Genomic DNA, 10,770 nt, shown 5'->3' with positions numbered 1-10,770 from the left:
GACCAAAATGACCATGCGGCGATTATTTCGCCACGCGGCTGCTCAGACAATGGAGAAAACTGAAAGTTGATGTGATTACTCATCAAATCGCGCTAATTGTAGGAAGATGAAACAATGCAAGAGAGTGTGAAAAAATCGAAACAGTAAAGGGCGACAAATCTAACTTTACCTCGGCTCACCGACGCTCATTAATTCATCAAAATACACGACAATTATTTTGTTACGATTGCTCAGCGACGACAGAGCGACCCAAATATTGATACTTTTGCTCCTCAATCGCGCTCGTTCTAGGAAAATGAAAAAATACAAGAAGAGAAAAAGAAACACACAAAAACGCACACAGTAAAGGCCATTCATTGCGAAAAATGTAACGCTTGAAACGCTCACCGACAGTCATCAACTGACCAAAACGCGCGACAATGATTTCGCCACGGTTGCTCTGAGACGAAAGAGCGAAGTGAAAGTTGATGCGGTCTATCTTCCGTGACACCCATTTTAGTGAAATGAAACAATACCACTGAGCAGGCTGCGCTTGAAAGTGGCGAGTATTTTACTCGCCATGGCGAGTAGAAACATGTAAATGGCGAGTAGAAATGTTAATCTACTCGGCAAATGCGAGTAAAGTTGCTGAAACAAATGGTTGGTTTGGCGAGTAAAAATACTAAAATTTGTTCTCTGGCTAGTAAATTATGAGAAGTACTAGCCAAAGGCCAGTGCCCCATTTTGTGGACTTTCAGCGCTGCCAGTGAGTATAGCATTGGCGTTGTAGGCTGGTGGTTTTGTGTGTGATTTGGGCGTCGACAGCCGGCAAAACGCAAGAAGCTACAGCATTTAGAATCTATACGAAAACTTTATGGTCATTTCGGCTGAATTTTAAAACTTTTTTACGGTGGGGAAAAGAAAGGTTACACCGAGGACTGTCCAAAATTTCAACAACAAAAATTGCCAAAACTGTTATGGCCATTATTGTAAATTTGCCAAAAATATTAAAATCTTATGTAGCAACATCACTGTCGAATGACAAGGATGAGACTGGTGAGAGGTTTAGGTTGAAAGGGTGGCGCAAGGTAAGAGAGGATGTTCGTGTATGTGTTTATGTGTGTAGGGGGGGGGGGGATTCATAATGCTGTACGCATCATGCATCTGGATGCAGGTATACAAATACCATATGACAATCGTATTAGTAGGGATTGTTTATGCACAGTCCCAAAATGACTACTTATTTCAAAGAAAGCCGCACAATACTTTTCTGCGAATGTCACCTATACCACTTACCAGAATTCTTCACTTTTTGACAAATTATTTACTCGCTGATGTCATTTAAAGAAAAGCAGCCTTATTAACTCATCATATTCATCACTTTATTTTTTATTTTAGTTCATTCTTTTGTATATATAGTTAATAAGTCATACAATTGCTATTTTGCAAAACAAAATAGGCTTACATATGTGTATCCTCTAAACCATTATGCCGGTTTGTAATGCGGTATTTTTATAAGTGATCATGCATATGTTTATTTTTATCCCTACATTTCTAAATGAAATTTTTCTAAACATATACAAATACACAATAAAATGAAAACCTGTTTAAAATGATATATAATAATACTTCACGAAGTACGAGAGGCACAGAATACTTAAAGTCTAGTTGCTAAAAGATTTTTAAAAAAATTAAGTGAAGACACAGGCCTTCAACTCTGTCGTGTCAATGATCGTATAAAACAACACAGAACTGTTCAGCCTCTTATATTTGAGAATTAAAAAAAAAAAAAAAAATTATTCAAAACAGATATTAGTCTATCTGTTTTAGATTTCTCTTTCATAAGATGAAAGTATACTTTCGAAGGGACGTATCATACCAAAAATCAAGTCTGACTGCTCTCTGTGCAAACAGGACATTTTCTTGTTGTTTAAATTTACTATGCAGATGTACACCTGCTTTGGTTACGAAATTAATTCAGTGAAAAAATCCCTCTCTTCGCAGGAAGCAGCCATCAGTCCATGCAGTCTCTTTAGATGTGTGGTATACGTTTCCAAGTGGACAGCTTATCAAAGTTGAATGATACATACAAAAAGGACATCTCAGCAAACCACAGAGACAGACAGATAGACAGACAGACAGACAGACAGACAGACAGATATATAGATATATCGATAGATAGATAGATAGATAGATAGATAGATAGATAGATAGATAGATAGACACTGGATAGACAGACAGACAGACAGACAGACAGACAGACAAACAGACAAACAGGCAAACAGACAGACAGACACTGATATATGTAATATCCTTTTAAGATCTTACCTGGTATTAGAGGAGCGTGACTTTGACTGAAGTTCAGAGAGAAATTGCTGCAGTCAGGGCCGAACGATCGCACCGATCAAGATGATAGTCTTTGCGGCACAATTGATAGAATTCAGAGTCAACGTTTTCAACGGCAGTAGTGGCCAATGATTAGGAACATGTTTTGTTATGACGCTACCAAGTTAGTCAAGATGTTACAACAGTTGATCATCAGATCCAAAGCATGCAGAACTTCGTCTGCATTACACGCCCGCCAAAACACAAATGACAGTTGACAGTGTAACTCAACGCTCAAAACTTTTCTTTTCTTTCACCGGGGCGCCGTCGCGGCCGCTGTAGCAGCAAACTTTTCGGTGTCGACTTCGCCGCCGCGCACGCAGATTCGTTCCTCACAAAGTCAATTTCACTGATTTGTCGCAGAGGGGTTGACCCGACGACCCTCGCACGTGCCTGTCACACTTATCCGTTGCACGCGCGCACGCGCAGAGGCTCCGTCTCGGCCAATGAGCAAGCGCTTCTTGCGGCTGGGGAGCGGAAATTGACGGGAAGTCCGGAGAAAGATTAACCACTTGCGCCTTCCATTCTGCGGCTCATGAATGTTTGAAAAGGCCGCTTGATGAGGCGATCTATCACAACACGAAAGGGCGAGCGAGTCAACGAGAAGGGTGTTCAGTCCGGTGTTCGCTGTCACCGCGCCAGCTCTGAAAACGCCGGAGAGACTGGACTTGAAGTGGGCGGGACCTGTATGATTATGACTCCGCCCACTTATTTTACAAACTTTTTTTTTTTTTTTTTGGGGGGGGGGGGGGGGTCGTTTGTTTGCTGCCCTCTTTCCAGGTAGTTTTTGTAGGTTTTCACACCTTATTACATCAAAATTACAGTTTGGCGACATCAAGTTAGAGTTTTATGAGCAGAGCGGTCTGTCATATTTCATTCGACGGCAATATTTAATTGCCTATCATTTTTGCAACTGACCGCGGAAGCGTGGACGACAATGAGCTTTAAAGTGGCTTTTTGGACGCGAGTTAGAATTGTTCAATGGTTCTAGGAATATAAGCGTAATGTCCCTGATACCAGCAGTTACCAGGGTTTGATGGGTACCTGCGAAGTCCAAGCAAATGTAGCAGAAGACCAAAACGATTATTGTTGCGTCGCAAACACATTTAAGAACAACAAATTGAACGCGTTGATTGTCGTCAATATTTGTTTAATACAACAGTTATGACGAAATGGTTCAGCATCACAAGAGAAAAACAGAAATAAAATTGGTATAAATGCGTGAAACTTAGTGACCTCTAGGCTTTCCACAGTAACAATGCTTGGGACTCTTTCTGTATAGAATCCTTCAACCTTAGGCTATCTCCCTAGATGGGGCGCAAGACATCTCATGCCTGACTGACTATTTGAAGATTTACGTCCTCACAGACCTTGAACGTATATGTAATAGACATCAATATGGTGACAAGCACTTTTAATTATCGCATCCCGATTTTCTTCGGGTGGTTAAGACTTTACCAGGCAGGAGGCAATATTAGGCAATATTATAAATGGGTGTTTCCAGCTATAGGCTACCATCTTTTTCTCTAACGTAAAATTTGTGAAGAGCAGAATATTTGTCTGCGGACAACAAGACTGATTACTGCTACGCGTGTTTAAAACAGGAACACATCTGCTATCATTTTGACGGCAAAGACAGAATAAACTGAATTGTAAATTACAAACGACATAAAAAATTATTGCATCCATGTGTGTGCAATGCATCATGCAGGCATATTTCCTTGCTTGATTCAAACTCAACCGAATACAATGTGTTCACCAAATTGATCAAACACACACACACACACACACACACACACCGCACACACATACACACACACACACACAAACACACACACACACACACACACACACACACACACACACACACACACACACACCTGCCATTTAAGTCCAAAACATTCAAGTTCAACAGTTACACCGTAAATGATCATAAATGCATGGATATAACAAACAAAACATCCAATATTTACACCTACAATCACCAACATGTAAACGTATATTTGAGATGAAATTCTATGCATTCAAAAGTTTACATATTTATCACAGAATTCATTTATCTCACAGTCTTGTTGAAATAAAAATAAACAAGTCTCTGTGTGGTGTGCCTTTTAGCGTTGCGCATGATACACAGGCTATATTAAACCGAGATGAGAGTACTTAAAAAGTGTGTATATCTGGTACATACACTCGTACGCCACGCACACACACTTTTGTTTTCATACCTAATGAGCCAGAACTTTGCATCTGCATATATTTGAATATTTACAAAATAATATCATAATTATAATCTGTTGTCACCAAAAAGATGTACTTACTTAGATATTTATCCCCCCCAAAATATGTATGAAACAACAACACACAAACGCGCGCGTGCTCAACAACAACAACAACAACAACAACAACAACAACAACAACAACAACAAAATCCAACAAACAGAAAAGAGCCACAAACCAGAGACATATCTATGTCTCTGCACAAACGTAATGCCCTAAACGCATCCATCCCCAGCACCATCATCCTCCCAAACACAACCCAAACCACCCCACCAACCCCTGCGAGAAAAGGTGCAGGCGTGACGTCACGGCGGACCAGCAGCGCACGTGCGGCGTGAAAAGGCAATGGCGTCAACACGAAGATGTGTGACGTTGTCACCCTCCTCCACGAGACTGGGCGGCCAGAGAGGCATTGGGAGGGAAATTGCCGCCCTTTGTCCCCCCTCCCATGACGGGAAGTGCCATTTCAGCGCCACCCTGCAAAGGCTGTGTTGGCTCTCTGTCTTGTGTGCACAGAGCAACCGCCACGATGTCGAAAGCGAGCTGCACGAGCAAGAGAGACCTGCCTGCACGTATGGCAAGCAGTTTTCGCCACAACCTAGCTTGATGCAAGTACTTTTAAAGGCACATTTCAGCGCCACCCTGCAAAAGCTGTGTTGTCTCTCTGTCTTGAGTGTACAGAACAACCGCCACGACCTTGAAAGCGAGCTGCACGAGCAAGAGAGTCCTGCCGATAGTCAGTATGGCAAGCAGTTTTTACCAAAACCTTGATGAAAGTACCGGTACTTTTAAAGGCACATTTCAGCGCCACCCTGCAAAGGCTGTGTTGTCTCTCTGTCCTGTGTGCACAGAACACCCGCCACGATGTCGAAAGCAAGCTGCACGAGCAAGAGAGACCTGCCGATAGTGAGTATTGCAAGCAGCTTGCACCAAAACCTTTCTGCGAGTATTTATATAGGCACATTTTTAGCGCCACTCTTCAAAGGCTGTGTCTGTCTTGTGCAAAAACACAACCACCATGATTTTAAAGTAAAGCGAGCTGCACGAGAACAAGAACAAGAACAAGAACAAGAACATCATTTATTCTTCAGGCCTCTAGCCCCTAGAATAGGGTCGTTACAAACAAAAATACAAGTCAAAAGTACATACAGCGGCAAAGCAACACGAAGATACAAAACTAAACACATACAGCGGCAAAGCAACAAAGATACAAAACTAAACGTACACGGTAAATTAATACAGTCACAATCAGTCGTCTTGAACTATGTTTTCAGTAAACTCCAGGCGAGTTTTTAGAGCAATAAACAAGTAAATGCTTAATCTACGAATATCAGATGATGAGCCGTTGCGGAGAATATTCACAAAATTTAATGAGTTATATCTTGTATTTAGAAACTTAGCCCTGGCGTTTGCATACAATGGACAATCAAATACAAAGTGCTTTTCGTCTTCCACAACATCACAGAGCTTGCATAAAATAATCCTGTCCCTTCCAAATGTTCTTCTAAAACACACAGGGGGTCACGTGCAACATGGCGGCGAGCAAGCACTGCTCTGAGGGGGCTGCGATGTTTTCCAGACAATTTGATAGTTTCAAGTGACTCTCGGTGGCCAAATTTATAACAGTGGCATTCTAAGTGATCCTGGCATCTGAAGAAGTTATCAGTTCGTTTCATGATAGTGGCGAAGTCGAGAAATTTGGACATTTTCTGTGTGATACTGTGCATCAAAATAGGCCTACAGTTTCAAACCCAGTTGGAGTTCAGCTCATCCGTCATTTTCCAGTATTTGTGTATCTGTGCACCCGTGTAACCGTACCCGCACCCGCTGTGAGCGTGCATCAGTCTGTGACCCATATTCATTTCAACATCGGCAATCACGAGCATGACCTTGTAAACTTGTTGTGACCAGTTAGGCCTTGTCAACAATGCCTTCGTGTGCTATTAGTCACCGTGTGAAAACCGGTGTATGGACATGGACTCTGATCTCACTGCTGTATAAGAAAGCTGAGAGCTACAGTAGGCGCCGTATGTACCAGGGGATCAAAGCTGGTGGACTTGTGCTATCGCTGTTTTTCACTCTGACATTCCTGCAACTGGTTTGTGATGACGTAGGGGGCAACCCCAATGACAGTCCCGCGTACATGGTGGCAGTGATGTCATACATGAGGGACAGGAGAAAGTGGTCCAGTGCCAGAGTCCGCATCATCATCAGAGTGACTGTACACGGTCTATTACTCATCAACAGTGCCTGTGGCATGATCGTCTTCGTGGCTGCTCTTCTCTTGCTGGGGGGCGATATCGAGCAGAATCCTGGGCCCAATCCAAGCTCTCCTGCAAAATCGGCAAAACGAGCTGCACGAGCAAGAGAGACCTGCCTGCAGGTTTGGCAAGCAGCTTGTGCCAACACCTTCCTTCAAATACATTTAATTAAAGCTACAACCTCTCTCTGTTGTGTGCATAGAACAACCGCCATGATGTCGAAAGCGAGCTGCACGAGCGAAAGAGACATGCCGATAGTCAGTATGGCATGCAGACTGCGCCAAAACCTTCCTGCAAGCACCTTTAAAGGCACATTTCCAGAGCCAACCTCCAAAGGCTGTGTCTTCTGTGCGAAAACACAACCACCACGATGTCAAATTAAAACGATCTTCACGAGCAAGAGAGGCCTACCTGCACGTTTGGCACGCAACTTTTAATTAAAGTTACAGCCTCTATGTGTTGTTTGCACAGAAGTCGAAAGCGAGCGGCAGGAGCGAAAAAAACATGCCGAAGATCAGTATGGCGAGCAGCCTGCACCAAAACCTTTCCCGCAAGTACCTTTAAAGGTACTGTGTCTCTGGTTAAAAAAATGAAGAAGAAAAAAGTGTATATCCAGTGCAACCCTGCAAAGACAGACTAGGAAATCCGACGGTACATCAACTGCTATCTTCATGGCCAAGGCGGTAGCCTTAAACAGTCATGGACCCTCAAACTAAGAAATCCGGCAACAGAACATCAACTGCTGGTCTGCTTTCTTTTCCCATGCAACACTTAAAAAAAAACACTCCCACCACCACCCCACAACGCTATACATAAACTGCTAGTCTGCCGCTTTCCAATAGACCAAATAGCCTGGACCGCCAACTCGTCACGTGACCCTTCGAGGTTACGACGCTCGACTTTCAGGGGCGCTTTGCGTCCGGTTTGAAAGGCCAGCGATTCGAAGACAGTGAAAAGAAAGCACGCTCCAGTTATTTGTGACAATGGGAGGTGACAATGAACTGGATTTTCCAAAACTCCAAACTAAACTTAACAAAACTCATCGAAAAACATGTTCCATATGCACTTTAGCTGAGTTTATTTTAGCATTTTCAGAACTTACCTCGGCAACTTCGTCCATGTTTACAATCGACACCGGATATGACATCCTCCTGATTTCTGAAAGGCCATGTAAGCGTAGGTTCCTAAATGCGAGAGGCCGCTACCTCGTAATAGAGAGAAAGAGCGGAGAGAGAGAGCTAGTTGGCGGTCCAGGATAAATGGTCTATGGCTTTCCTGTGCCACCTCAAACCCCCTCAACACCATCCAACACCACCCCAACCCCAGCAAACCCCAACCCTTCTCTCCTTCAACCCAGGGTCTTTTAGCAGGTTTGCAAAGACTAGAGAGGACAAAGCGTTGATTAAGGCGGGACAAAGCACCGTCAAACCTGGTACGGGCCGCGGCTGTGCCGCTAAACACTTCTGCACGTGGAACGCGCCCCGAACCGGAATCGGTTTCCTGCCGACTTGCGCGTCTCGGCGACCCAAACCACTATGGCGACTAAATCCCTGGGAAGACGAAATCTCCGGTCCGGTGGCAGAGGTGTCAAAAAGAACCTGGGGCTCTCCGGCTCTTCTCCTGTCTGTCTCATCTCCGGCTCTGTCTCTGCTGCCATGTTTTCCTTTTCGGAGACTGAGAGGGGAGAGAGAAAAAATCGGTCGGAGTTCGAAGAAGTCTTGGTGAACGTCAGTTTGTTTTGGACGTCTTTTCTGGTCTAAATCACGTTCAGCGGTTGAAGCTAGAGCAACAAGAGGTGGTTTTTTTCTGCGGGTTTTCTCTCTTGGGAGAAACAAAAATTGAAATTGATACCCTTGCATGTGGTTGGATTTTAAGAAAACCGCGACTTGTTTTTGTTAAATATTTTAGCGGACGATTACGTCACTTGATATTAGAAGATGTTTGATGGGTTGTTGACAGACCAGCTTTTTTTGTCGGTCCGAGGGGGAGCAATCGTCTTAAAGTCGATATGCCCCCCGAGGACCGACAAACAAGCTGGTCTGACAACAAACCACCAAACATCGTTTTTGTCATCATTTTGGTAGTGAGAAAATAAGTGCAAAATCAACAGAGGAAGCCATGCTTTGAAACACGAGTTCCGTTTTGATAATACATGTTTTGCACATTGTTGCAATCAAAGCTGGCGTGTGAAAGCAACTTTCTGTGTTTTGAGTTCATAAAATGTTGAGATAAGTATGTCAGGTTTGAGGATGCACAGTTATGTAGGTTCCTCTCAGTATTCCACCCCCTCGGTTTTCAGTTGTAAATATTAAGCTTAGTGGTCGAATGTGGAAGCTACGTTGGGTCAAAGGTCATAGAAGATTTGCATCGTGCAGCATTGCACGTTGTGTCAAAGGTCACAGAAGATTTGCGTCTTGCAGCGAAGGAAAGAATCGCGATCCGACTCGTTAAGTTGCCTCTTTGTTTTTCATAAGACCTGTTATTGAGCTTGCTCGGCTTTGTTAGATGTTTGCATTTCTTATTGCTATGTTCTTTGCTGTTATTAATATTTCTTATTTGCGCTTCATTTATCGATACAACGTCTTGTGCACGGGTCAAAATGTGTGAGTCAGGGGTCAATAGGGTGACTTGAACTTGACGTTCGTGTTTCTCCGAACGTCTGTGTATCGAAACACAGATACACGCACTCCATGAGTTTGTAAGAAGACAAACCATATCGCTAGGTTTCATTTGTTTGTGATGAATTTATGACCTTTCATGAAGTAGTTTTGTTTTTTGTTTACTTTTGCCAGTTTGCCAGTTCGTTGTTGGAACTTTGCAAAGCAGTGTCGTCTGTCTGGGTCTGGGGAAACGCCAATGAAAAGAGCCGAAGAATCCCCGAGCGTTTCTATTGGGTTTGCTTTTGATTATCCATGTATAACCTGCTTCCTGTAACTATGGGAACCGGGGATTTATTGCATGGAGAACATGAGATTTATTTCCCAGCTGCTTGTGAATGAAAACTCGTGAACATGATGACGAGTTCTTTTATTGACTGGTTTTACTCTCTGTCACTGGATATCATGTTTTATCAACTGGTTTTAATATCTGTTTTTGAATATCATATTCTATCAACTGGTTTTATTCTGTCTCTAAATATGTTGCATCCTACATACATGAGAGAGACCACCTATGTGACCAACCATATTTTCACAAGTTTGCATATCACGTTAATGAGGTCGGGTCAAACAACAGTCCTCAGAAGTAATTTCCCACTGCTCGTGATGAAAAAGTCACAGAGATAAACTTCATTCTCAAAACTCTTTGTTGTTTTCTCTGTAACAAGTTTGAGAAATTACACGTGGCGCTATAAGTATAATTCCTATTGCGGCGTCGTTTTGCTTTTGACGTCAGATATATAACTTTGGAAGAGATCGAGGTTCAAGAAGACACGTCTTCAATACATTTGGGTACTTTGACTCCGTCTGTAAGTTTGAGGTATAGAAGGCACACAAGTACAGAATGTAGGATAAACAGAATACTACATGGCGTGCTGTATGATACCAAGTTTACACTCGTTGCTTTAAGCCAGCAAACCGAGCAACCAAGCATGCACTGAAGTAGCCAATCAACCGACAAATGAATAAACATTCGGAGAGATGGACCGATGGACTGCTAATGCTTGGTTGCTCGGTTGGCTGCCTTAAACCGTGTATGTGATCGACGCAAGAAAGCTGGACCCCACTATTAAGACATTCACAAATTGGAGAAAATCGGGTCTAAAAAGACCTAAGACTCTAAGATTGGCAATCGAGTGGCTGCTCTGCCTGGCGTCTGGCATTATGGGGTTAGTGCTAGGACTGGTTGGTCCGGTGTCAGAATAATGTGA

At 43.1% G+C, this 10,770-nt stretch overlaps 1 protein-coding gene across 1 annotated transcript in view; it reads right to left on the bottom strand.

The window, feature by feature from the left end:
* The window catches only part of LOC138964710 (uncharacterized), a 35,780-nt gene extending 32,887 nt beyond the window's left edge, over positions 1–2,893 (bottom strand). Inside the window, exon 1 of the mRNA XM_070336737.1 lies at positions 2,308–2,893. The gene's annotated coding sequence lies outside the window, so the exon portion shown is untranslated. The remainder of the gene's footprint in view (positions 1–2,307) is intronic.
* Positions 2,894–10,770: the final 7,877 nt, after the last annotated feature.

The sequence above is a fragment of the Littorina saxatilis genome, linkage group LG4, assembly GCF_037325665.1.
Source record: "Littorina saxatilis isolate snail1 linkage group LG4, US_GU_Lsax_2.0, whole genome shotgun sequence".
In the NCBI taxonomy this organism is placed as follows: domain Eukaryota; kingdom Metazoa; phylum Mollusca; class Gastropoda; order Littorinimorpha; family Littorinidae; genus Littorina; species Littorina saxatilis.
The sequence above is the reverse complement of the archived record's forward strand: the minus strand, read 5'-3'. Positions and strand labels throughout refer to the sequence as shown.